The sequence below is a fragment of the Panthera pardus genome, unplaced genomic scaffold (assembly GCF_024362965.1).
Source record: "Panthera pardus isolate Hobbes unplaced genomic scaffold, ASM2436296v1 HiC_scaffold_16, whole genome shotgun sequence".
In the NCBI taxonomy this organism is placed as follows: Eukaryota; Metazoa; Chordata; class Mammalia; order Carnivora; family Felidae; genus Panthera; species Panthera pardus.
In genome coordinates this window covers 39,416,028-39,443,537 of record NW_026526721.1, presented here as the reverse complement: position 1 = coordinate 39,443,537, position 27,510 = coordinate 39,416,028, and the positions used below count along the sequence as shown (strand labels likewise).

The 27,510-nt window shown below is 34.7% G+C and overlaps 1 protein-coding gene and 1 long non-coding RNA gene across 2 annotated transcripts in view; both read left to right on the top strand.

Moving 5' to 3' along the window:
• Window positions 1-27,510, top strand: part of VGLL3 (vestigial like family member 3) — a 142,678-nt gene that overhangs the window by 35,627 nt on the left and 79,541 nt on the right. The window lies entirely within an intron of this gene.
• Window positions 1,634-26,071, top strand: LOC128777244 (uncharacterized). The gene is made up of 3 exons (XR_008422435.1): window positions 1,634-2,221; window positions 20,826-20,898; window positions 26,015-26,071. It is a non-coding gene; the product is annotated as an uncharacterized LOC128777244 (long non-coding RNA).

The following is a 27,510-nucleotide window of genomic DNA, read 5'->3' as shown; positions in this document are numbered from 1 at the left end:
TTAAAAGTAAAAGCAGAGCATAAATGAAAAACTTTAGTGTGTTTGGAAGGTAACTTAGGGTATATACTGCAGATAGTAAAGCAAAGTGGGTTATATTTCAGATAATGGAGCAAAAATATAAAAAAATATATATATATAAGAAAATTAGAAGATAAGCCCATGAAGGCCAGCCAATATCCAAATATTGTCATTCCAGACAGGGAGAAGAGGGAAAATAAAAAACAGCATAAATGGAAAAATTTTACATTTTTCAAAGTCAGAAGAACATACATTTTCATACTACATATTCCACTAGTTGCCTCCAAAGTACACCATTATGAAATTTCAGAGGGCCAAAATTAAGAACCTACAAACTTCCAGAAAGAATAGAAAACAAAAACTAAAAACAAACAAAAAAAAAACCCCAAACAATGAAAAAAGTACATATATGTAACACTGGCATCAAAATAGAGTTCTCAGTGACAACCCTGGATACTTAGCAGACAATGGCTCAATACTTTCCAATTCTGAAGGACAGCCATTTTCAATGTATGATATACTAGAGTCTGCCACTATCAATTAATTGCTAGAGTAATATAAAATGTTCTGAGACATGAAAGATGCAGAAACTTACTTCCTAGTCAGGATTTCTCAGGAGACTACTATAGGAGGTGGTCTACTAAAACAAGGGAATAAACCAAGACATTGAAAGCCATGGAATATAAAAAACACAAAACACAGCAAATTGAAAGGAATCCCCAAGAGGATTTTGAAAGGAGATGATAACTGGGTATGGAAATCAACCAATCAGACCAGAGCAAGTCAACAGGCTCTGAGAAATGGTCCAAGAATCAGAAACTGAAATAATATCTGATACATTGAACAACTTTAGATATAGACAGCAACTGGCAAAGATTTTAGATTAAATAGAAAAGTAATCAAATAGTAAAAAAAAAAAAAATTAGGCAATTATAAGCCCCAGGGAGTGTAAAATGTAAGGGAACAAATTAATATTTTGCTTTGAATCAAGAAGTGACAGCATCTGTTTATTTTGTAGAGTTTTAGAGGTAAATGCTAAAAGAATTAGCTAATAGAATTGACAATGGTCAGAGATGGGAAATGAGGAAGATTCCAGGATACCATGTGTTTGTGTATGTGAGTGTATGTATATATATGTGTGTGTGTGTGTGTGTCTATGCTGCAAGCCTTGTATGTAGAACTATTTGACTATTTGATTCATGAAGAATTTATGCATGCATATATAAATTTGAAAAAAAACACCCATAAACAACAACAACAACAAGTGAAAATTGAATTAATCCAAGCAAGATGTCCTGGTGGTTTGGACTAGGGCAGTGATAGGAGAGATGGAAGAGAGTGGATAGATTTGATAAGGAGGATGAGGGATACTGAATTGTCAAGTTCAGCTTTTAGGTTTCTTCATGAGCAACAGTGTGATAAACATCACCAGAATAAAAAGAGCAAAAAGAAGCATACATTAAAAAAACCGTAGCCAGAGGTGACATGAATATATTGAGTAATGACTCAGTATAAGCATCTGAAACTCAAAGGAAAGTCTAATCTGGAGATAAAAACCAGGAGTTCTGGGCACTGATGTAACTCATATTATGCCTTTAGCATCTGGAATGGTGCACATAGAGAGTCAATTACCAGAAAAAAATAAAATAAACAGCAAATAAAGAGTCTTTCCATTAGCTGTTCATGAACACATATGGTCTCTCTCCATTTTCTCCTTTCCTCTCACATTTCACCTGGTCTTTCTAAACCTCTGGCCTCTTCTCCAGGGTCCAGTTGTCTGCGGTCCTTAAAGTTAAAAAAAAAAAAAAAAAAGTGAATCCTGGCAACATCATAATGGTATAATCTTGCTGTCTTCACTATAAGAAAACACTTAGGTCTATGTTTCTTCAGCCTCATGCATTATGGATTTAATAAGTTCTCTTGTCTCTTTACTCAGTTTTATTACATTCCCTTCCCACCAAAATGTCTATCGGATGGGATTGTGGGGACTCTCCCATGTTAAAATGACATGTTAATATGACATTGAAGGTTGCCAGTTAACCTGAGACAAGACTGTACAGTGATAACTGAAGAGGGCGTAAAAATGAGTCCTGACTCACTCCAACATTAAAATGTTGCACAGAACAGAAGCAGAAAAATTTTGAAATAGTGGCCAAGGAAGAAAAGAGAAAATCCAGGAGGATTTAGTGTCACAGAAGCCAAGGTAAGAGAGTTTCTAGGAAGGAGAAACCAACTATGTGGAAAGTTCATGGATGTTGTTTTTACAGTGGGTCGCTAAGAGGGTCCATTAGATTTGACAAAATTGTGGTTAATTGGTGATTTTTTAGCATAAATTCAGTGGAGTGATTGGTGAGAGTGAAAAGTTGTTAGATGGAAACTGTGACTTCTCAATTTCTCTTTAGACATTTTAAAGTCTTGAAAAAATATTTCGTTAAAGCTTAGGATATCCGGGGGTCATGGTGAAGATTTGGTTTAAAATAAGTGATAACACTTTCATTTGAATTTTTTCCCTTTTGAAATTAAAGATACCTACCTTTTTCTGTGCCTTCATTTTAAATATATAAACATTCATATATGGAGATATGTGAAATACTTATAAAAATGAAATGCTTATAAAAAAAAACAGACAAAAAGCTGCATTTTAAAAATATTTGACCAAATAAGTTTGCTTCATTTACACTTTGCTAGTGAAATGTCTGCTTTGCCCTGTGGCACTTAATATAGCACAGTAAATACAAGTTTAACTTAAGAATGATACAGCAGTATATTTTGGTATAATAAAAAATAGAATATTTCTTAAATTGCAGTATCTTACTATTTATTAACTTTCTTCTTTATGCAAGAACATTTGTCTTCAGTTATCTAACTTTATTTATGTAATAATCCTATAAATGAAAAATAGAATGTATTTATGAATGGAACTAGAGGAAAATGAAGTGGAATTGTTTTTGAATTTGAAGAGACCATTGCGTAACACTTTGATTTGTAAGCCAACAATGGCAGAACCCATTCCTATTAGGGTCTGGAAGCATTCAGGTCACGTTGCTTTCAGGATCATTTGAGATCCTTCTATTTGAATAGTCTTGGCTTGTGTTAAAAGTCTTTATTCTTGCTTTGTGTACATTAGAGGGATGCTTAGCAACCTTGTGGTTGTAATATTTGTGAAACTCTTAGGTCACTTTCAGTGAATATCAATTCAAACAGCATTGGTCTTGAAAAGGTTGATTTACAGCTTTGCATTTAGAATAAGAACAGCATATGCCTTCTTGGGCTCAGGGAAGTCATCTCAATTCCTTCTGTCTCTGTTTTTCCTCCTGTCATATCTATCTAGAGTACTGGAGCAAAGGTAAGCAGCCTCAGAGTCCTGGAATATCGTACCTTTCTCAATGGTCTGAAAAAGCCTTGCATCTTTTTCTATTTGGAGCATCCCTGAAGACATTTTTATCTAGTCCTCTCAGCTGATTTAGAGGAGTCAAAGAGCCAATCTTTTATTCAGGGTCCTCACTTAACCATTGCCAACTCAGGCTTTACCACTACAGCATATAATAAACAAAAAGACTTGGGAAAAGGAGAGAGACATTGCCAAAATTTTGTTTGACTCAGTCAAAAACTGGAGTGCGTGTAATTTTTTACTCACAGCAGAATTGGAAGAAACAAAAATACTAACAGTATTAGACCAACTAAAACTGTGGTCCACAACCTCTACATCTTTATTTAAACCCAGACTAAGGGGAAGGAGTGGTGGTAGAGTATAAGCAGTAATGTGTTAGTGAAAGGCCAAATTTGTTACGATTTTTGTGTGATCTTGGACAAATCACCTCTCTGTTGTGAGGTTTCCTAGCCAATAAAATGAGAAGGTTCTACCAAATGACTCCAAAGGATCTGTTGTGCTCTTATATTCAAATATTGATTCCTACCCTCTGAACAAGCCTTACAGGTGAGCTCTGAATATCTATTTGGTGAAAATATTACTCATAATTTCAGTGACTTACTGATGTAGGCCTAAAGAATAGATTTTCAAAAACAGCTCTCCATGGTGTTTCAAGGTAGCACTATACTCATGACTCCACGTTTCTTTATTGAATGTTTGCACAGATAGGCAGAAGGATAAAATAATTTGTTTTCCTTTCTGGAATATAATCGTTTCAATTACGTGTCACATATCTCATGCTTTTAAAAAGGTGAAGGACATTTGCTTCCCTTCCGCAAATGTCATTTACTTTTCTGTCAAATATCACTGAATTTTAATAGTAGACATAAAGATACTCCTCCTTTAAATGTTAAGGTTTTAGGATTAAGCTGCAAATAATTGATTATGTAAAAAATGTTTTAAAAAGTTTTATTAAGTATCTATGTGAGACAAAAGAAATTTTTTTAATGAAACACAAAATGGATGAATTTCTCATTTATAATATGTTAATGCTATGTGAGACACAGTGTCTTATATAAGTCTTTCCAAACAGGGCTGTAGTAAAAATGTGTACAATGTGATTTCTTAAAAAGAAAAGTCTATATGTAATTAGTTCATGAAATTTACTCAGATATGTATGCAGCCTACACATTAATGAAATACTGTTTTTTTAGGCATTTTCAAAGATGATGCGCTAATAATCTCCCATTTGCAGCACCATGTATGGACTTGAGCACATTATGCTGAGAAATAAAGAAAAACAAAGTATGACATCACTTATATGTGGAATCTAAAAGAGTTAAACCTGTAAAAAAGCAGAGTAAAATTGTGGTTACCTGGGGATGTGGTAGGGGGGATAAGAGTGATGGTGTTTAAGGCTACAAATTTGTAACAAGTAGTAAATAAGCCATAGAAACCTAATGCATGGTATAATAAACGTAGACATGAATATTGTACCACAATTAGATAAATATTTCTGTATCAGTAATCATATTGCGATGTATAAATGTATCAAAGTGACATGTACATCTTAAGTTCACTCAGTGTTATATGTCAAAGTTATTCAGTGTAAAACAGTGATGGGATGGAGCTATATATAATGGTTGCTTCATAATATTATCTGCTGAAAAGCTGTTGTCTTGAGAGCTCTCCTGCTGTGTTGTTAATAATAGTAGGATCTTAAATGGAGCTATTACCTCCACTCTGTAAATCACAATTGTTTTTTTTAACTTTATTTTTTCATTTTTAAAATTTACATCCAAATTATCATATAGTGCAACAATGATTTCAGGAGTAGATTCCTTGGTGCCCCTTACCCATTTAGTCCATCCCCCCTCCCACAACCCTTCCAGCAACCCTCAGTTTGTTCTCCATATTTATGAGTCTCTTCTGTTTTGTGCCCCTCCCTGTTTTTATATTAGTTTTGTTTCCCTTCCCTTATGTTCATCTGTTCTGTCTCTTAAAGTCCTCATATGAGTGAAGTCATATGATTTTTGTCTTTCTCTAATTTCACTTAGCATAATACCCTCCAGTTCCATCCACATAGTTGCAAATGGCAAGATTTCATTCTTTTTGATTGCCAAGTAATACTCCATTGTATATATATACCACATTTTCTTTATCCATTTATCTATATAAATCACAATTGTTTTTAATCAAAGAACATTAACATGAGTTAGTTGCCACTGAGGGATTATTCAGGTTAAAAGGACCTACTTTGAGCAGTTAGATTTAGGGTAGAAACACACATTTTTTTTTTTTAGGCAAAGATTTGGTTCATAAATCATATTGGGGAAAAGTAATTCCATTAGCAAAGTAAAAGAGAATGATTCTACCGGTATAGAAGGAGGAGAAAACACAATCTTGAGTGGAATGTAAGTCCCATCGCTGCACTTGTACCAAGGGCACCCTCTTTATGAAGTTCAGTTCTGCTGCCCAGAATCCTGGGAAAAGAGTTCTGGGGAGGAAGATATTATCACCTAATTACCAATTATACCTTTGAAGATTTCCAGTACTTTCAGCTACCTGACTTTTTTTTTTAAACCTCAAAATATTTCACCAACTTTCATGGATGGTAATTGTGTGTTTAGTGTCCATTACTTGTAAAAACACAGAAGGTAAAAAATCTATCATGAATTCAGAAAGTCTGAAATGAAAACATCTTACATCTGAAACGTTGTAAACATTTGTGAGATATATGTGTGAGACAGAGTTTATTCTATCTGTAAGCAATCCCTGGAGCATTTACGGATTTGCACGCATTGGTGAGGTTTAGCCCTCAGATTTCTGAAGCCTGTGATTCTCATACTTCCTGCAATGCAGTAGACACAGTGGATGAAATTCCTATGTGTCATATGCTGTGGAGTGTTAGACATATGAAATCATGCCAGAGTTGTTTTAGGTGAGTCATTCTAAGAGCAGTTAATGATTATGTCAATAATTAACGCCGCTATTTAAAGATTTCACCAATATTATGAGTTATGCACAATCTTGGCTCAGTTAGTATATAACACCACCCCTTTTCTCTGGCTGAAGATGCAACCCATGCAAGCCTATGAAACTGATGCATTGTAGCCACTCTTGAATCTGCCATAATTTTTAAGTGTTAATCATACATTTTGTCCATTTCCATTTTTGAAAAATGACCCAAAATTTGGCTCACAACTGTAGCTATCTCCCACTTGAAAACCACTAATAGAGAATTGCTTTGCCTTTGATGCTATAGATAACCATACATTCACATGCATGGGGCCTGGGTCAGGCTGCACCCAAAATTTCCTGCAACTTCTATGAATCTCATGAAGTTCTGTTAAGCAAAATATAAATATAACTTTTCTCTATATGACTGCATAGATAAAAATGACAGTATTCAGCCAAAGACCTAAAAGATTCGGTTATATCTGATTGACCTAACTGAAAAATGCTGGCATGAACTGCAAAGATATGCTCATCGATCAGCTCTTGCTCAGGGGGCATTTAGGAAAAGACATATGCTTATGTAGCAGCAGTTCAATTCTCAGCATGCTGCTATAATTACATGCTTCAGTGTGTGTGCTTAACGGCAAGTGGCATGAAAACCAGAACTGCCTTAGTGAACAAAAGGCTGATGGTTTAAAGATCTACACTTTCCTAGGTACTAAAGCCTTGATCATTTTTAGAATAAGATGATACTTTTCTAAAAGATGTTTTCACGAATCCAATCATTGTTTCCTATCTCAACATAGTCTTTGTTTACTGAAAATCTACGTTTATTTATTTTCAAGACATATTTCATTGGGTTATTTGATTTTTTTCGTCCTTAATTGTTGGGGCTAGAAATGTTAAGTTAACAGGCAACTGAAGAGCATCATTTTCTTTCTTTATGGCACCAATAATGAAGAGGCCCTAAAAGTAAAGGGGTAAATAATAAACTCTGAGTGAGGTTTGTCATTGATAACATCACCCCCTCCCCCAGTTGCCAGTGTTTTCTGCTCAACATGTTATGCTGAAAATCTCATTATTCACAAAAACTCAATTTTTCCATCTTTTGTTTCAAAAATGTTCTTTGAGGGGTGCCTGGGTGGCTCAGTCAGTTGAGCATTTGACTTTGGCTTGGGTCATAATCTCGTGGTTTGCAGGTTCATGCACTGCATCGGGCTCTGCATTGACAGTTCAGAGCTTGAAGCCTGCTTTGGGTTCTGTGTCTCCCTCTCTCTCTGCCCTTCCCCACTTATGTTCTGTCTCTCTCTGTCTCTCAAAAAATTAAAAAAATGTTAAAAAATTTTTTTTTTAAAATTTAAAAAAGTAAACAAAAATGCTCTTTGGAAAAGAGGTAAATTTACTAGTTAGCTCATGAAGTTTAAGCATCAGGTCACTTCTGTTGCACAGCAACCCCAAATCCTGTACCTAATTTTTATTCATAATAGTGTATTATTTTTTTTTAAAGAGAGTTTCAGTATTACAAAACTTGAATCAGCCCCCACTCATGCAGTTCAGTCCAGAGTTTCTTCCAAAGGCCTGTCATTTACACAGAGCCCAAAGCCTTAAAATAGAGACGAGGCTGTCACCAGTGAATTTCAGGTACACACCAATGAGGAACAAAAAAAACCTTTCCAGAATTTGGAATCACGTATTTCTGCATTGATACATAGATATCTCCGTGGAGTATGGGGGTACTCTGATTCATTCTCTCTTGTTTCGTGTGACATGGCTAGGCCTTCTTTTATTTGTGAAAAATTTGCAAATAATAACGGTAACAGAAAGAATAGTTAGCTATTATTGAATACTTGGTAATTCCTTTGCAAAACTGTGGCTTCCACTATAAACTTTGAATAAATTTAGTGAAGAACTTTCCTAAATACCAGATATGAATCAGAAAGTAAGGATAATTCAGGTTTTGGAGGTAGCTTTTGGGTTCAGGAAATGTAAGAGCAGTTTGTTTATTGCTTGTTCTTTAAGTCCCGGGAAAATTTAGTCAATGTTTTGAGCTAAATTTTTTTAAATTTCCTTTTAAGTATGTAGTAAAAAAATCTTCTTTCATCACCTTAAATTACCCCATTTCAGATAAAGAACAAAAAATCAGACTCTTCTAATTGGAAGTCATCTTGGATTACACATTTCAGTCTCTCATCTAATTTGTGAAGATCCTCTCTACCCATTTTAACAGACCATGTAGCTTCAGTTCCGCTGTTTGTAAACATCTCCAGTTTTCAGCCAAATCTCTCTCTACAGCAAGAGTCAGCAAACTGTAGCCCTTGAGCCAAAGTCTACCCTGTGGCTTATTTTTCTATGACCCACAAGCTAAGAATGGATATTACTTTTGTATTTAATTAACTAATTATTATTTTTAATTTTAAACTTTTTATTGGTAATGACAGTGGGTTCTTGATGATTTTGAATTTAGAATAATTGTCTTCCTAGTTTTTTTTTTTTTTTTCAGAGTAACTACACTAGAATTGAATAAGGATTTTTAAAACTCATCTTAAACCTAGAACGGATTATTTCATTAAAATAGAATTTACTGCATACAGTTATATTTTATTATTTTTTATATTAACCATATTTTCTTTTTTAACTTTACTTTTTACTTTTTAAAATTTACATCCAAGTCAGTTGGTATATAGTGAAACAATGATTTCAGTAGATTCCTTAATGCCCCTTGCCCATTTAGCCCATCCCTGCTCCCACAACCCCTCCAGTAACCCTCAGTTTGTTCTCCATATTTATGAGTCTCTTTTGTTTTGTCCCCCTCCCTGTTTTCATATTATTTTTGTTTCCCTTCCCTTATGTTCATCTGTTTTGTCTCTTAAAGTCCTCATATGAGTAAAGTCATATGATTTTTGTCTTTCTCTGACTAATTTCACTTAGCATAATACCCTCCAGTTCAATCCATGTAGTTGCAAATAGCAAGATTTCATTCTTTTTGAGTCCCGAGTAATACTCCATTGTATATATATGCCACATTTTCTTTATCCATTCATCCATCGATGGGCATTTGGGCTCTTTCCATACTTTGCCAATTTTGATAGTGCTGCTATAAACATGGGGGTACATGTGTCCCTTCAAAACAGCACACCTGTATCCCTTGGATAAATGCCTAGTAGTGCAATTGCTGGGTCATAGGGTAGTTCTATTTTTAGTTTTTTGAGGAACCTCCATACTATTTTCCAGAGTGGCTGCACCAGCTTGCACTGCCACCAACAATGCAAAAGAGATCCTCTTGCTCCGCATCCTCGCCAACATCTGTTGTTGCCTGAGTTGTTAATGTTAGCCATTCTGACAGGTGTGAGGTGGTATCTCATGGTGGTTTTGATTTGTATTTCCCTGATGATGAGTGATGTTGAGCATTTTTTCATGTGTTGGTTGGTGACATGTTGAGTAAGAAATTGCTGCGGGCAAGATCAAAGAGGTTTTTGCCTGCTTTCTCCTCGAGGATTTTGATGGCTTCCTGTCTTACATTGAGGTCTTTCATCCACTTTGAGTTTATTTGTGTGCATGGTATAAGAAAGTGGTCCAGGTTCATTCTTCTGCATGTCACTGTCCAGTTTTCCCAGCACCACTTGCTGAAGAGACTGTCTTTATTCCATTGGATATTCTTTCCTGCTTTGTCAAAGCTTAGTTGGCCATACATTTGTGGGTCCATTTCTGGGTTCTCTATTCTGTTCCATTGATCTGAGTGTCTGTTCTTGTGCCAGTACCATACTGTCTTGATGATTACAGCTTTGTAGCATAGCTTCAAGTCTGGGATTGTGATGCCTCCTGCTTTGGTTTTCTTTTTCAAGATTGCTTTCACTCTTCGGGGTCTTTTCTGGTTCCATACAAATTTTAGGATTATTTGTTGTAGCTCGGTGAAGAATGCTGCTGTTACTTTGATAGGGATTGCCTTGAATATGTAGATTGCTTTGGGTAGTATTGACATTTTAACAGTATTTGTTCTTCCTATCCAGGAGCATGGAATCTTTTTCCATTTCTTTGTGTCTTCTTCAATTTCTTTCATAAGCTTTCTATAGTTTTCAGTGTATAGATTTTTCACCTCTTTGATTTAGATTTATTCCTAGGTATTTTATGGTTTTTGGTGCAACTGTAAATGGGATCGATTCCTTGATTTCTCTTTCTGTCACTTCATTGTTGGTGTATAGGAATGCAACCAATTTCTGTGCATTGATTTTATATCCTGCAACTTTGCTGAATTCATGAATCAGTTCTAGCAGTTTTTTGGTGGAATCTTTTGGGTTTTCCATATACAGTATCATGTCATCTGCGAAGAGTGAAAGGTTGACCTCCTCTTGGCCCATTTGGATGCCTTTTATTTCTTTGTGTTGTCTGATTGCAGAGTCTAAGACTTCCAATACTATGTGGAATAACAGCGGCGAGAGTGGACATCCCTGTCTCGTTCCTGACCTTAGGGGGAAAGCTCTCAGTTTTTCCCCATTGAGGATGATATTGGCATTGGGTCGCTCATATATGGCTTTTATGATCTCAAGGTATGATCCTTCTATCCCTGCTTTCTTGAGGGTTTTTATCAAGAAAGGATGCTGTATTTTATCAAATGCTTTCTCTGCATCTATTGAGAGGATCATATGGTTCTTGTCCTTTCTTTTATTCATGTGATGAATCACGTTAATTGTTTTGTGGAGATTAAACCAGCCCTGCATCCCAGGTATAAATCCCACTTGGTCGTGGTGAATAATTGTTTTTAATGTATTGTTGGATCCGGTTGGCTAATATCTTGTTGAGGATTTTTGCATCCATGTTCATCAGGGAAATTGGTCTATAGTTCTCCTTTTTAGTGGGGTCTCTGGTTTTGGAATCAGGGTAATGCTGGCTTCACAGAAAGAGTTTGGAAGATTTCCTTCCATTTCTATTTTTTGGAACAGTTTCAAGAGAATAGGTGTTAACTCTTCCTTAAATGGTGGGTAGAATTCCTTTGGAAAGCCATCTGGCCCTGGACTCTTATTTTTTGGCAGGTTTTTTATTACTAATTTGATTTCCTTACTGGTTATGGGTCTGTTCAAATTTTCCATTTCTTCCTGTTTCAGTTTTGGTAGTGTATATGTTTCTAGGAATTTGTCCATTTCTTCCAGATTGCCCATTTTATTGGCATATAATTATTCATAATATTCTCTTATTATTGTTTTTATTTCTGTTGTGTTGGTTGTGATTTCTCCTCTTTCATTCTTGATTTTACTTATTTGGATCCTTTCCTTCTTCTTCTTGATCAAACTGGCTAGTGGTTTATCACTTTTGTTAATTCTTTCAAAGAACCAGCTTCTGGTTTCATTGATCTGTAATACTGTTTCTTTCGTTTCGATACCATTAATTTCTGCTCTAATCTTTATTATTTCCTATCTTCTGCTGGTTTTGGGTTTTATTTGCTGTTCTTTTTCCAGCTCCTTATGGCGTAAGGTTAGGTTGTGTATCTGAGATCTTTCTTCCTTCTTTAGGAAGGCCTGGATTGCTATATATTTTCCTCTTATGAACGCCTTTGCTGCATCCCAGAGGTTTTGGGTTCTGGTGCTATCATTTTCATTTACTTCCATATACTTTTAATTTCTTCTTTAACTGCTTTGGTTAGCCCATTCATTCTTTAGTAGGATGTTCTTTGTTCTCCAAGTATTTGTTACCTTTCCAAACTTGTTCTTGTGGTTGATTTCCAGTTTCATAGCATTGTGGTCTAAAAATATGCATGGTATGATCTTGATCTTTTTGTACTTACTTATGGCTGATTTGTGTCCCAGTATATGGTCTATTCTGGAGAACGTTCCATGTGCACTGGAGAAGAATGTATATTCTGCTGCTTTAGAATGAAATGTTCTGAATATATCTGTTAAGTCTATCTGTTCCAATGTGTCATTCAAAGCCATTGTTTTCTTGTTGATTTTTTTTTTTATTAGAAGGTCTGTCCATTGCTGTGAGTGGGGTGTTGAAGTCTCCTACTATTATGGTATTACTATTGATGAGTTTCTTGATGTTTGCGAGTAATTGATTTATATATTTGGGTTCTCCCACATTTGGCACATAAATGTTTACAATTGTTAGGTCTTCTTGGTCTATAGACCCCTTGATTATGATATAATGCCCTCTGCATCTCTTGATACAGTCTTTATTTTAAAGCCTAGATTGTCTGATATAAGTATGGCTACTCCAGCTTTCTTTTGTTGATCATTAGCATGATAGATGGTTCTCCATCCCCTTATTTTCAATCTGTAGGTGTCTTTAGGTCTAAAGTGGGTCTCTTGTAAACAGCATATAAATAAGTCTTGTTTTCTTATCCATTCTTTTACCCTATGTCTTTTGATTGGAGCATTGAGTCCATTGATGTTTAGAATGAGTACTGAAAGATATGAATTTATTGCCATTATGATGCTTGTAGAGTTGGAGTTTCTGGCGGTGTTCTCTGGTCCTTTCTAATCTTTTGTTGCTTTTGGTATATATATATATATATATATATATATATATATATATATATATATATATATATACATCTTTTCTCCCCTCAGAGGGTCCCCCTTAAATTTCTTGCAGAGCTGGTTTAGTGGTCACAAACTCCTTTAATTTTTGTTTGGGAAACTTTTGATCTCTCCTTCTATTTTGAATGACAGCCTTGCTGGATAGTTCTTGGCTGCATATTTTTCTGATTCAGCACACTGACTATATCCCGCCACTCCTTTCTGGCCTGCCAAGTTTCTGTGGATAGGTCTGCTGCAAACCTGATCTGTCTTCCCTTGTATGTTAGGGACTTTTTTTCCCTTGCTGCTTTCATGATTCTCTCCTTGCCTGAGTATTTTACCACATACAATTTTAAAAGTTTTCGATGAATTTGATTATTTCCTTAATGTTGCAGAACTGTAATTATGCTCATTTGCCTTGCCTTTAGCACAATTAAAGAAATTTTTTTTAAATTTTTAATTGAAGTATAGTTGACACACAGTATTATATTAGTTTCAGGGGTATAACACAGTGATTCAATAATAATAAACTTTATGAATTGCTTACCATGGTAAATGTAGTTATCATCTGTCACCAAACAATGGTATTATAATTTTATTAACTATATTCCCTTTGCTGTACTTTTTATCTCCATGACTTATTTATTTTATTTTTAATAATTTTTAAAGTAATATTTTTAAAGTTTATTTAGTTTGAAAGCAGTGGAGGAAAGAGAGAGAAGAAGAGACAGAATCCCAAGTGGGCTCTATGCTGTCAGGAGAGTGTCCTCTCCTCTTATAATTTCCCAAAAGCTTTGCATAATACCATATTGTATCTTCCTTAAATGCCTTATATAATTCATCAGTGAAGCTCTGTGTCTGGAAATTTTTTGTATTTTTCTTGACTAAAAAAATTCAACAACAGATATAAGGCTACTTTGGTTTTCTTTTTTTTATTCCAATTTGATAAGTTGTGATTTTTAAGGAATATATGCATTTCACCTGTCAGTTTCATTGGCACAATGTTGTTATAACATTTTAAATATTAATATCATCTGTAGTGATGTTCTCTCTTATCATGATATTGGTACTGCGTGTATTTCTCTCTTTTTTTTTATTTTTCATGATCAATCTTCCTAGGAATTTAACAATTTTATTAACCACATCAAAGAACTAATTTTGACTATTGATTTTAGCTACTGTTGCTGATCTATTTTGTATTTCATTGATTCCCACTATTATCTTTAATAGTGTATTTCTTTTATTAATTTCCTTTATAATTTTGCTTTTTGTAAAATGTATTTTAAAGTGGCAGCATAGATTTTGTATCTTTCCCTTTTAAAAAAATATTTCTATTTATTTTTGAGAGAGAGAGTACAGGGGAGGGGCAGAGAGAGAGGGGGAGAGAGATCTCAAGCAGGCTCTGTGCTGTCAGTGCAGAGTCTGACTTGGGGCTTGATCTTATGAACTGAGAGATCATGCTGGAGCTGAAATCAAGAGTCAGTTCTTGAAAGTGAAATCTTGAAGCATGAAATCATGCTTAACTTAATGAACCACCTAGGTGCCCCTTATTTATTTTATAACTGGAAGTTTGTATCTCTTTTAATTCCCTTCACCTATTTTGCCTATCCACCCTCCCACACCCTTTCCTCTGGCAACTGCTAGGTTTTTTGGGGTTTTTTTTTTGTATTTATGAGTCTGTTTCTGTTTTTGTCTTGTTGTTATTTGTTTGTTTTATTTTTATATTCCACATGTAAGTGAAATTATATGGTATTTGTTTTTCTGACTTATTTCATTTAATGTAATACTCTCTATGTCCATCCATGTTGTCACAAATGTCAAGATTCATTCTTTTTTATGGCTGAGTAATATTCCATTGTGTATATATACCACACCATCTGTATCCATTTATCTATTGATGGACACAGGTTGCTTTTATATCTTGGGTATTGTAAATAATGCTGCAATAAACATAGGGGAACATATGTCTTTTCAAATTAGTGTTTTCATTTTCTTTGGGTAAATATCTAGAAGTGGAATTGCTAGGTCATATGGTATTTCTACTTTTAATTTTTTGAGCAAACTACATACTGTTTTCTATAATGGCTACACCAGTTTACATTCCCACAAACAATGCATGAGAGTTCCCTCTTCTCCACATTCTCGTCAAAACTTGTTATTTTTTATCTCTTTTTTTTTTGATACTAGCCATTCTGATAGGTGTGAGGTGGTACTTTTTTGTTAATGTTTATTTTTTTTTTGAGAGAGAGAGAGAATCCGAAGTAGGCTCCAGGCTTCGAGCTGTTAGCACAGAGCCTCATGGGGGGGCTCAAACCCACAAACTGTGAGATCATGACCTGAGCTGAAGTTGGATGCTCAACTGAGCCACCCAGGTGCCCCTGGTGTGAGGTGGTATTGATTTGCATTTCCCTGATGATTAGTGATGTTGAACATCTTTTCATGTGCCTGTTGGCTTTCTGTATGTCTTCTTTGAAAAAAATGTCTGTGTAGGTCCTGGCCCATTTTTAAATGAGTTTGTTTTTTTGGTGTTGAGTTGTATGAGTTCTTTATATATTCTGGGTAATTAACCCTTCATTGAATATATAATTTGCAAATATCTTCTACCATTCACTAGGTTGTCTTTTTGTTTTGTTATTTCTTTCTCTATGCAAAAACCTTTTTATTTTGATGTAGTCCCAGTAGTTTATTTTTTCTTTTGTTTCCATTGCCTGAGGAGACACATCCAGAAAAATGTTGCTATGGTCGATGTCCATGAGTTTATTGCCTGTGTTTTCTTTGAAGAGGTTTATAACTTCAGGTCTTACTTTTAGCTTTTTAATCCATTGTGCTTTTATTTGTTTGTTTGTTTATTTATTTATTTAGGTATGGTATGATATAAGAAAGTGGTGCAGTTTCATTCTTCTGTATATAGCTGTCCAGTCTTCCTACACCATTTATTGAAGATACTGTCTCTTCTCTTATTCATTGTATATTCTTGCTTCCTTTGTTGTAGATCAGTTGACCGTATAAATATGGCTTTGTTTCTGGACTCATTTTTTTTGTTCCATTGATATATACATAGGTCTATTTCTATGCCTATGACATATTATTTTCAGTACTATAGCTTTGTAGTTAGTTTGAAATATGGGATTGTGATACCTCCAGCTTTATTCCTCTTTCTCAAGGTTGCTTTAGCTATTCAGTCTTTTGTGGTTCCATACAGATTTGGGGATTTTTTTGCTGTAGTTCTGTGAAGAATACTATTGGTATTTTGATGGGGATTGTGTTGAACCTATAGATGACTTTGAGTAGTATGAACATTTTAAGAATATTCATTCTAACAATCCATGAACACACTATATTTTTTCATTTATTTATATCATCTTCTATTTCTTTCATCAGCATCTTATAGTTTTTAGAGTAGGTATTACTTACTTTTTATTTTATTTTATTTTATTTTGAGGGAGAGAGAGAGTGTGTGTGTGAGCAGGGGAGGGGCAGAAAGAGAGAGAATCCCAAGCAGCTTCTGTGCAGGGCCGGATCCCACAAACCCTGAGATCATGACCTGAACCAAAACCGAGTCGGATGCTTAACTGACTGAGTTACCCAGGTGCCCCATAGAATAGATATTACATTTTTAAATGATTGAGAAAAATCAAAGGAAGACTAATATTTAATTACATAGGACAATTAAACAAATTCAAATTAAGTGTCTATAAATACAGTTTTACTGGGACACAGCTATCCTCGTTATATTTATTCACAATGGCTGCTTTTGTGACACAGTCAGAGATGAGTAGTAACAGATAACTTATGGCCCACAAAGCCTGAAATATTTGCAATCTGGCCTTTTATAGAAAAAAATTCTTGACCAGGAAACACACAAAATAGATTTATTTTCTTTTCATTTCAGACTCCTCTCTCTGGCTCTCTGGCTCTCTTTTAAAATTGGAGAATATCTTTATTTTGCTTTCACATTTTTTTCTTAATTGAGGTAACTATAGATTCATATGAAATTGTATGAAATAAAATGAGATATTCTTTGTATATTTTTCCCAGTTTCCCCCAATGGTAATATTTTGCAAAACTCTAGTATAATATTACAATCAAAATATTGGCAGTGATAACCATCTATTGATTTAATTTAGATTGCCCCAGTTTTAGTTGTATTTATTATGCATATATATGTGCTACACAATTTTTCTCATCTGGGTATATCCATGTATGCAGCAACATAGTCTGAACAGAGTCTTTTATTCTTAAGCTTTCATGCTTTTATTCATTCTTACGTGGCATAGTTTGGAAGTTCTGTCCATCTTTACTAATTTATGATAGCTTTGCAGTTTATCAATATCCCCTTTAAAGTATCTATGTTGCATTCAAGGATTTGCAGTTTTCAAAAGAATTTAGAAAATATTACTAATGAAGGTTAAAGCAAGATAGGAGATACATAACTTTGGCAAATGTCAGAAGCTATTATGATATTCTTTAGGGACAAATAATTGTGATGTGCCTGAGCAAAGTTGAAAAGTAACACAGTAGTCAAAATTCAATAGCCAAATCAAAATATACTTTATGCATTAGATATTCAGTCAAAAAATGTAAACAATCCAAATCATTAATAAAGAAAAAATTATAAAATCTTCTAGAATTTAGAAACTAGAATAGCAAAGGTTGGGGGGGGGGGGATGGACAAAGGAGGAAAGGACAGAAAGAAAGAAAGAAAAAAGAAGGAAGGAAGAAAGTAAGGAGGGGTCATGTATTACTAGATCTGAAGGGTAGAGAACATAGATCCAACATATAAATGTTTCTAAAGAATAAACCAGGACAAACAAAACATGAACAACCATAGTGTTTATGGAATGAAACTTCACTGTGATAAATAAAAGCATGTATCTAGAGATTAAAAGTATTCATTATTAATATGTCCCAAGTAACATTAATAATAATAATAATATAATAACAATAGTAAGAAGAGACATATACTAGATATATACTAGTAACATTTTAAATCTCTATGACCTAGATAGAATTCCAAAAGTTTATTGGCAGGAAAAAATAAATTAGGTAACTAAAAACAAACTTCAAAAATTTGAGGAAAATATGTTTCAACTGATAATTATAAATTGATTTAGATATTTACTTACAAAGGCAAGAATAATTAATTTTCACGTAATTACAAGTTCAGAAAACATACTATCTACATGTATTTTCTAACAGAAAAAAATTAGATATTGGCACTAACTGAGCAATAATTCAAAATATAAAGAAAAATTACAGTATTATAAAATTATGTGATGAAAGGTCTATGTGAAGCATACCCATATTACTTTGTTTTCTTTGATTAATTATTTTTGTTTCAATGGGCCAAACCAGCAGTTGTGATCCCTACTAAGGCTACACCTTAAATTTATAGAAAAAAAAGATCATGTTCTGCAGGATTTAAAAAACATACCCTAAGCATTTTCTAGCATCTCAGTTCTTGAGTCTTTCTTACTTTTCAGTACTTAGTCTTAGTACTCCTGATAATTATTTTTTCTAATTTATCCTTCACTTTAACTCTGGAACATTGATTTTTAAAAACTTTTTTATTTTTAAATAGTTATAGACTTACAAAAACTTGCAAAAGCAGTAGAGTTCCGGAACACTTGGGTGACTCAGTCAGTTGAGAGTCTGTCTTTGATCCAGGTCATGATCTCGCAGTTTGTGAGTTTAAGCCCCACGTCAGGCTTGCTGCTGTCAAACTGTCAGTTCGGGGCCTGGTTCAAATCCTCTGTCCCCTTCTGTCTGCCACTCCCCTCTTGGCTCTCCCCCAAAATAAAAATACATTAAAAAAATAGTAGACTTCCTTCATATTTGTCATCTCACTTCTATTAATAATAACCTCACATAACCATGATATAATGATCAAAACCAGGAAATTGGTATCACTATAATACTATTAACGAAAATACAGACATTCAGTTTCAGCTGTTGTCCTACTGTCTTTTTGTCTGCTCTAAGGTTGGATCCAGGCTTTCACATTATCTTTAATTGTTATTTAGTTTACCCTTAGTTACAGTAGGAACAGTTCCTCAATTTTTTTTTTCTTTTTTGGGCATTTGATTTGTGACCTTGGCCCTTTTGAAGAGTACTGGTTGGGTATTGTTTTTAACTCCAACAGGTAGCTCTCTGAGGTCAACTGGAATGAATACAGAAAAATAGGTGTCGTATTTTGAAAAATATGAAAGTGAGACCCATCTAGTGGACAAAATATTGTATCACACAATAACCAAATGCTACTTTATCTTTCTGTATAAATATAGGCACAATACAAATATAGTTATATATAGATACAGATATAGATATAGGTATATACATATGTAAAGTGTAAGTCAATCAAATAATTTCTTCTTGAACTATTTGCTGAAATAAAAATGGCAATAACCAATTTTATAATCCAAATTAGCTATTTTGTCAAATCAAGTGCGTATCTAGAAAACTCTAAAGATGGTTTTGAAAATGCTAATTTGAACTCTTAGGAAAATTTAGATCTGGCATTTACTTATCTATATATATTCCTAGTATCTTTCAGATAAGGGACTTTCACAATTTTGGAAATTATACTGAGTAAGGGCCCTGCATGTGTATGTATTTTGATAACTTTCATCACTCTGTGGCAAATATAATCTCTGCCTATTGGTCAGTGTCAAAAAACGAAGGAAAACTACCAGGAATAAATCAGGTTCTTTTTTATTATTATTATTACAGGTAACTAGTTTTCTGAATGAATGGAATTTACTCATAATTTAATTTGTAAAGGGATTTAAATTCTCTTAAAGGTGGCGAGTAGAGCAAGTTAATGCCTTTCTTAAGTGTGGATATGTTTTTGTCTTTTGAATTAAGAAGCTTACGGTAGACAAGCAATGAACCAAAGGAAGAGAACATTTAATTATCTTAAGACATGGGGTTCTGAAAATTTTCAGTAGATGCACTACCTTAGCCATAAGTTAAAGGAAGAAAACCACAAAGCCTAGACAAAGTAGGCAAATGGAATTGGAAGCTATTCAAGTCAAAATCAGATGAGAATAAAAAATGAATTTTATAAATAGATAAAATATTCCCTTTAACTAAACACGGAAGTGCACCTTCTGGTTTTATTTCTATTTATATTTACCAAAAGTAGTTTTCTGTGATGAAAAACAACTTTTCCCCTTCCAGTGAAATCTGTGAAATGTAAACTGTTAGATATCTGTAGGCTCTTCTAGAATGCACAGCTGGAAAAACAAGGATATTTAAACCCTGAGATGGTTTGGGTCTATTTCAAGGTTTTGTTCTTGGCCTTATGCATGAACCAAAAAGTTGCCCTTGGCTTCTAAATTTGGGAATGACAATTTAAAACTTTCAAATATGTGTTTCATTGGTGCATATTACGTATAGAAATTGTCCATTTAAAAATATTTAATATTTACCAAGTGTAATAAAGGACTAGAAATATGTATTTAATAATAATAATAATATAATAATAATAATAATAATAATAATAATAATAATTTGGCTTCTTTTCTATGAAAGTGACATTTTTTCCTAAGCCTGAGCATTATTTACAATCATCTTTAGGCACATTATTTTTTCTGAAAGTTGGTAATTTTTGGCTTAATATGCCCAGTATGGTTAAAAAGTAATGTTTTTATATATTTAGCATGTTTCATTGTACCCTGATAGTATAAAAACTCCTTATGCATAAACACTCATATGGGAATAATAAAAAAATATATTATCCTTTGTAACCATGTAAATCAAACCTGGCAGCTGGTGCTTGGCATATAGAGAAGACCCACAAAATTATTCTTCCAAATTATGATGAGTAAGTGAACCCAAAGTGACCCCTGGCACAACTAGATAACAAGTTGGTCAAAAAAAGAATTACTAGCAATTATGCTTTCTGATTGCCTACAAGCAGACAACGAAATTTGTGGCTGGTGTAATCTCATGTATGTCTGTTTTCATAGCTAGCTTCTTGGTCTGGCCCCTTGTGCACCATGGACAAAAGAGAAAGGATTTGTTTTTTCCTTCAGAATCAGAGTACATATTCTTTCTTAACTCTCTCCCTGCCCCTCCCCACATTAGCTTATGCATGTAACTTCTGTATGAGATAACATGCAAAAATCAACTGTTGTGAATTTACTACTATTAAAGCTTTTATAATTAGTAGTAAATCACTGCTGAATGAGCCTTTCGTGGAAGCATATTTTGGTGGATTCAGGAGGAAACCAGCAAACCAAAATGAGAGGAGAGTTTATTGATGAGATGATGGAAGAGATATGATGTCCCAAGACCAACTTCTTCCACTTCACAATTTGTCCTGAAACAGCTTTGATAGAAATTAGTGTATTTGGACCCTGCCACTTGTCACTGTTTCATATCTTAGTTGTGCTATTGAGCAGAATACTATTGTAAAGATATTAATTATGTTTCCTTTTGTGTTTCCCACCTGGATTTATTCCCACCTGGATTATTTCTGCTTGCAGAGTCAGCAGAAAGACTTTGTTGTCTTCATCACTTCCTGGAGCGGAGTGTCAAAACAAAAACACAGTGACCACAATAGGCACAACAACCAAAACAAAAATAATTTTAAAAGGAGAAAATGTTTGAGCTTCTTCTTAGCTTTGGTTTTCAGATACTTAAGGCCTTGAGGGTTATGGAGAAGATTTGAGATATAGATAAAAATATGTGAAGGGAAAATGATTCCCTTTTCCATGATTTCTCCCAAAAGGAGAGAAGGGAGATGGAGAAGATGTTATAAGAACAAAGGTTGGAAGGGTTGTGGAAATGGATAAAGAGATTGATCATGTACCCCTTGTCTATGGTTAGAGTCTTGGGATTATGACCTCTGGCCTAGAAACCAGAGAAAACGTTGCAGCAATTTCTGTGATCTTAACATGTCATGGAAACAATTCATATTAATAGGCAATAACAAACTGATTTGCAAGGACTACAAGAGTAGGAATTTCAGCGTTGAGCTGAATGGTCTGATTACTAAGGATTACATGCAGCAATGCACGGATGGAAGAGTTAAAAATGTGGTTCCCCACCCCTAAGTACTTGGAATTATTTAACCTAAAACTTAAAACAACCCCAGGAAAGAGGCAGGGAGCCTGAACTGACTTAAAACAATTTTCTCCTACATTGACAAAATGAGTGCTGAAAATAAAATTGTGTTACAAAAAAGTAATATATATTTCTTGCACACTGAGTTCTTGCATACTTAAGATTCATACCAGTTATTAACACACACGTTAAAAACATCTTGCAATAAGGGAAGACTCAGGCTATTTGCAAAGGTGGCAACATTTAGCACAGTCTGAAAGATGAATAAGAATGTGCCAGATGTATAATGGATGATGAGCACTTAGGAAAAGGGAGAGTAAATACAGTCCTGTAAAAGAATGAGAAAGAATTGTATGTTTGAGTAAGATCAAGAGATAATTTAGAGTACAGTCACCTAGGAATTAGCAGACAGAGAGCCATGAGGATGAAAAAGTAGACACAGCTGGAATATTAAAATCCTTGCTAAGAAGTGTTGGGTTAGTCCTGCAGTTGATATGGATCTGTTAAAGTAGTTTAACCAGAGGAGCGGTGTGAACAAATTTGATTTTTATAAAGATAACTCAGGTAGAGTGTGTAGGATTCTTTCAAACGTGTTGAGAATACAGGCAGACCGACCAGTTAGGAAGCTGGTGAGAAAGTATTATGGTTTAAACCATGGGAGTGCAGATAGAGGCAATTGAGATTTGCTTGGCATGTGCATTGATGAGACTTGGCAGGTTAGGCATTAGTTATAAGGGAGCGGTTGATGATATCTCCCAGTTTCTGAATGGAATGTTAGTGCAATTAATCAAGCAAGATAAGGAATACAGGGAGGAGATTTGTAGAGATGAACAGTTGACTATTGGAAAGAGATTCTTGGATTTCTGGAAGATTTCTGGACTAAAAGCAGATTAGGGAAATTCCATGACCACAAAACATGATTTGGATAAATTTGTATAGATTTCCAAATATTTGCCTTCCCTACTTGTCTGTCACTTTCCTTCTTCATTCAGGCAACAAAATCTGATATTTTCAATGCTGCTCAAAGTTGACATCTCCTATGCCTCTGACTTTATGTTTGATTTCAATTTGCCTTTTATTGCACTTTTTCTCTGTTGATTTAATTTTGAAATCTTGAATATACTCCTCTTGCCTCAGGAAGATTTAAAATAACTTTGCCCTGCTTTGTGGCAGGATATAGGCCATGAACCATTCCAATAAAACTGGAAAATAATAAACTAGGAGGCAATGTATTTCCATACTCTGTACACAGAAAATCATCTTGCAGATGGACCAAGCAGGAATTCACTCACCTACTGAGCAGGTGGCAGCTACATAGAATCAACTTACTACTACATATACCAATCGCTCCAATTATTATAATAATTAATAATACACAGCGATTTTTCATTCTAAACTCATATTTTAGATGCTTTACATATATTAGTTCATTTAGTTCCTGCTTTAACCCTATGAAGTAATTACTATCATTATTCCCATTCTACAGACGAAGAAACTGAGATACATAAAAATTAAAATTAAATTGGTCAATGTTGCACAGTAATGTGGTTTCAAATGTAAGCTATGTAGCTCCAGAGATGCTCTCATTCAATATATAATGTTCATTTGCACTATTTTTCTATGCTGTTGTAACAAATTGCTACAAACCTAATGGCTTAAAACCACACAAATTTACTTTCTTCCAGTTCTGAAGTCCAGAAGCTCAAAAAGGACGAAAATGCATTAAAATCAAGGACTATGCTCCTGGAGGTTCTAGGGAAGGGTCCATTTGTTACCTTTTCCAGCTTCTAGAGGCACCCTGAATTCCTTGGTTTGTACCTCTTTCTTTCATCTTTGAAGTCAGCAATATAGCATCTTCAAATCTTTTTAAGTCCACTACCATTGTCACATCTCCTTCTCTGACTTTGATCCTCCTGAATCCCCCTTATAAGAATACCTGTGATTCATTTGGGCCCACCCAATAATCCGGAATAATCTCCCTAAGTCGAGATTCTAATCTTAATCATGTCTGCAAAGTTACTTTTGCCACATAAGGCAACATATTCACAGGTTTCAAGGATATTTCAAAGGACTATTCTGTCTACAACACCATTCTTGATATTTTCACTAATAGGGAGGATATCTTCTCCCTGGAAGACCTCAATATTAGCCTTCTGTGTTTCTACATTTCTGCAATTATTTTATTCGAAAATAACATCTTACTCCCTCATATGAACGTGTGCTCACCTGCACACGTGCATGCATACACACACACACACACACACACACACACACACACACACACTTGCCCACTCCTATAACATAATTTTCCAATGTGGAAAAAGAAGGTTGCATTAAACACATGAAATGACATGGATAAGACCTGGTAGTATGATGGTTAAGACCTATACTCTTGCCTAGACGCTCAAGGAGCACCAGAAAATTCAGTCATCAAGAAGTATGGAGCACCAACTTCTTCAACTGTGTATGTACATATATTCACCACACAAAATCCCTTGAAGATGTTTTGGTTTTTTTGTTGATTTTACACCACTCTGTTTTCCAAAGAATTTAAAGCCCCCATTGAAGCTGGGCCGGGATTATAATTTTCAATTATTCGGTGCTAATATATTCTCACCAAACATGTAGGAAGATACCAAATATGTAACGGTTTGGAGTGGCCTATGCTTCATTCCAGAATTCCTACACTTGAGTCAAGGGTAGGTTAACAAAACAAAACAATATATACAGTTATATATTTATTTATATATATGTGTATATACGTATATACGTATATATACGTGTATATGTATATATGTATATACATATACACGTATATATATAGTATATATACATATATACATATATATATATATACATATATATAAATGTGTATATATATAAATATGTATATGTGTGTGTGTGTGTGTATATATATATATATGTCAGGAATCACTCCATGATTCTTTCAGATGGCATAAGGTTATATTCTCTGGAGGGAGAATTGTTGATAGGAGATCAAGGTCAAGGATTTCTTGGTCTTTGTTGTATAATAGACTAAGCCTTTAGCTGTCATTCACTTTAATAACTCTTCCATAGTCCTTTACATTCCCAGGTGAACACAACATAGAATTATATATTTACATAATGTGAGTAAAACTCCAATGTTGCAGTAGCATTGTTTTAAACTTTGCCTCTATTTTGGGAATAAAGAAGATTCAAGTGCTAAATCTTTTTATCTTTTTCATATAAAGTGGGTGAATCTACCTTTGAGCTATTGTTCTGTTTGGAGACAGCCCTGGATTATGGTTAGCTTTAAGTGGTCTTTAGCCCTGAGATTTTTTTTTAATGTTTATTAATTTTTGAGAGAGAGAGAGCATGAGCAGGGGAAGGGCAGAGATGGCAGGTGGGTGGGTGGGGGGGACAGAGGACCCGAAGCAGGTTCTGTGCTGACAGCAGAGAGCACAATACAGGACTCGATCTCCCAAACAGTGAGATCATGAACTGAGCCAAGATCAAGGATCAGATAGATGCTTAACAGACTGAACCACCCAAGCACCCCAGTCCTAAGCTTTCTATTTATCAGTCTATAGGATTTTTATTCTTCCCACATATATATTACCTGCAATCTTCAGAAACAAGTAGAAACTATCTCTTTTCTTTTTCTTTTTCTTCTTTGTGCTATTAGAATAAAAACAGCGAGTTTTTATAAATGAGTTGTATCTTGTTCATGTCTATTAAACTGGCAAATTGGTACAGTTCCACATTATTTTTAACTTCTTTTCCTAGAATCTATTTACCTATTTTGAAATATTTAGAAAAATATTCTTTTTTATGAATTAAAAATTCTGTTACATATTCATTTGCTAAGTACTTAGAAAAGTAAAATGTCAAATTTGAAACTTTTGTATTGTTGTGGTACAGCCAGTTTTCCACATTCAGGAGAAAAACAGGTCATACCTACTAACTAAAAGAACACCTTCCCAAATTTTCATTTGATATAAAATACTTGGTTAATAAGCAAAGCATCTTTTTCTTTTCCCCCAAACTGCTTAGATTTAAAGGTATATCTTAAATACAGCTTTGAAAAATCATTGAAGTTTCTTTTTAGCAGAAGAATGTACTAGGGACTGTATTGATGTTTGAAGTCTGGAATTACAGGATAAGGCAAGTTGACTATTAAGACTGGCAGAAATGACTCTCTTAAATTCTTGCTCTTCTTCCAAGAGGTAACAAAACCTAATCCTAGAAATATAACATATTTGTTTTAGTTGAAAGTATGGTCTGGAGTTTCTTGGCCTTTTATAAACTTCCTCACCCAACTTGCCCAAACTCCAGTGTGTGAACAGGAAGGATTGTGAACACTGCAAATTAGTGCACATGTGACCAGATTCTCATTAAATGCTTGTTGACTGAGTTACTAGCTCCAGTAAGAACTGGTACTGGAAGTGTGATCTGGGAAAGGACTGGGGGAGGGGAGGGTGGTAAGAGAGCAAATACAGGCAGCCATTGGAAAGTATGCTGCTTAGAGCCGAAGGAAACCTCAGATCCAAATGATCCTGGATTTATAGTCTAAGTGGGAGGAAGAACAGAAGAGCGTTGTGAGTTACTATAATCCTCCTCCTCCACAGTTTTGCTCTTCATGATTTCAGTTTCCCGCAGTCAAGCAGATTGCAGAAGCAGAGATCCTCCTTCTGAGCGTTGTCAGAAGGTCAGCAGTAGCCTAATGTTGTATCCCAATACCTGTGTCATCCACTTGATTCCACCTCATCATGCAAGCATTTTATCATCCCTCATGATCCCAAGAAGAAGAAGGCTGAATATAGTATAATAAAATACTCTGAGAGAGAGAGAGAGAAAGACAGAGAGAGAGAGAGAGAGAGAAGCTACATTTACATAACTTCTATTACAGTTAGTGCTATAATTACTCTATTTTATTATTATTGTTGTTAATCTCTTACTGTGCCTATTTTATAAATTAAATTTTACCATAGATGTGTATGAATAGGAAAAAAAAAAACATAGAATATACAGGATTCAGTCCTATCCACTTTTTCAGGTATTCACTGGGAGGCTTGGAATGCATCCCCCGCAGGTAAGGGGCGACCAATGTATTTTTTTTTCAAGAGGAATTTCGTATTGCAAAACCGGACCACAATCGGCACTAAAAGAAAATAACTGACCTGAGCATCAAGAGAACTGGATTTTAACAATTCTGAAACATGTGATATAATCTGGAGTAAAATTCTTCACCAGTGCTGTATCTGGCTCATACTTTGTACACTTGGGCATGTAGGTCAGGTTCTCTGGAATAACATCTCCAGATCCCTCAGGACCATGTTGATATTGGTCCCTTTGAGGATAAATAACTGACACTGCACTTTTCTTGGCATCAAATTCTCCATATTTAAGTTTTTTTAACGTCTATTTATTTTTGAGACAGAGACAGAGCATGAACGGGGGAGGGGCAGAGAGAGAGGGAGACACAGAATCGGAAGCAGGCTCCAGGCTCTGAGCCATCAGCCCAGAGCCTGACGTGGGGCTCAAACTCACAGACCGTGAGATTGTGACCTGAGCCGAAGTCGGACGCTTAACCGACTGAGCCAC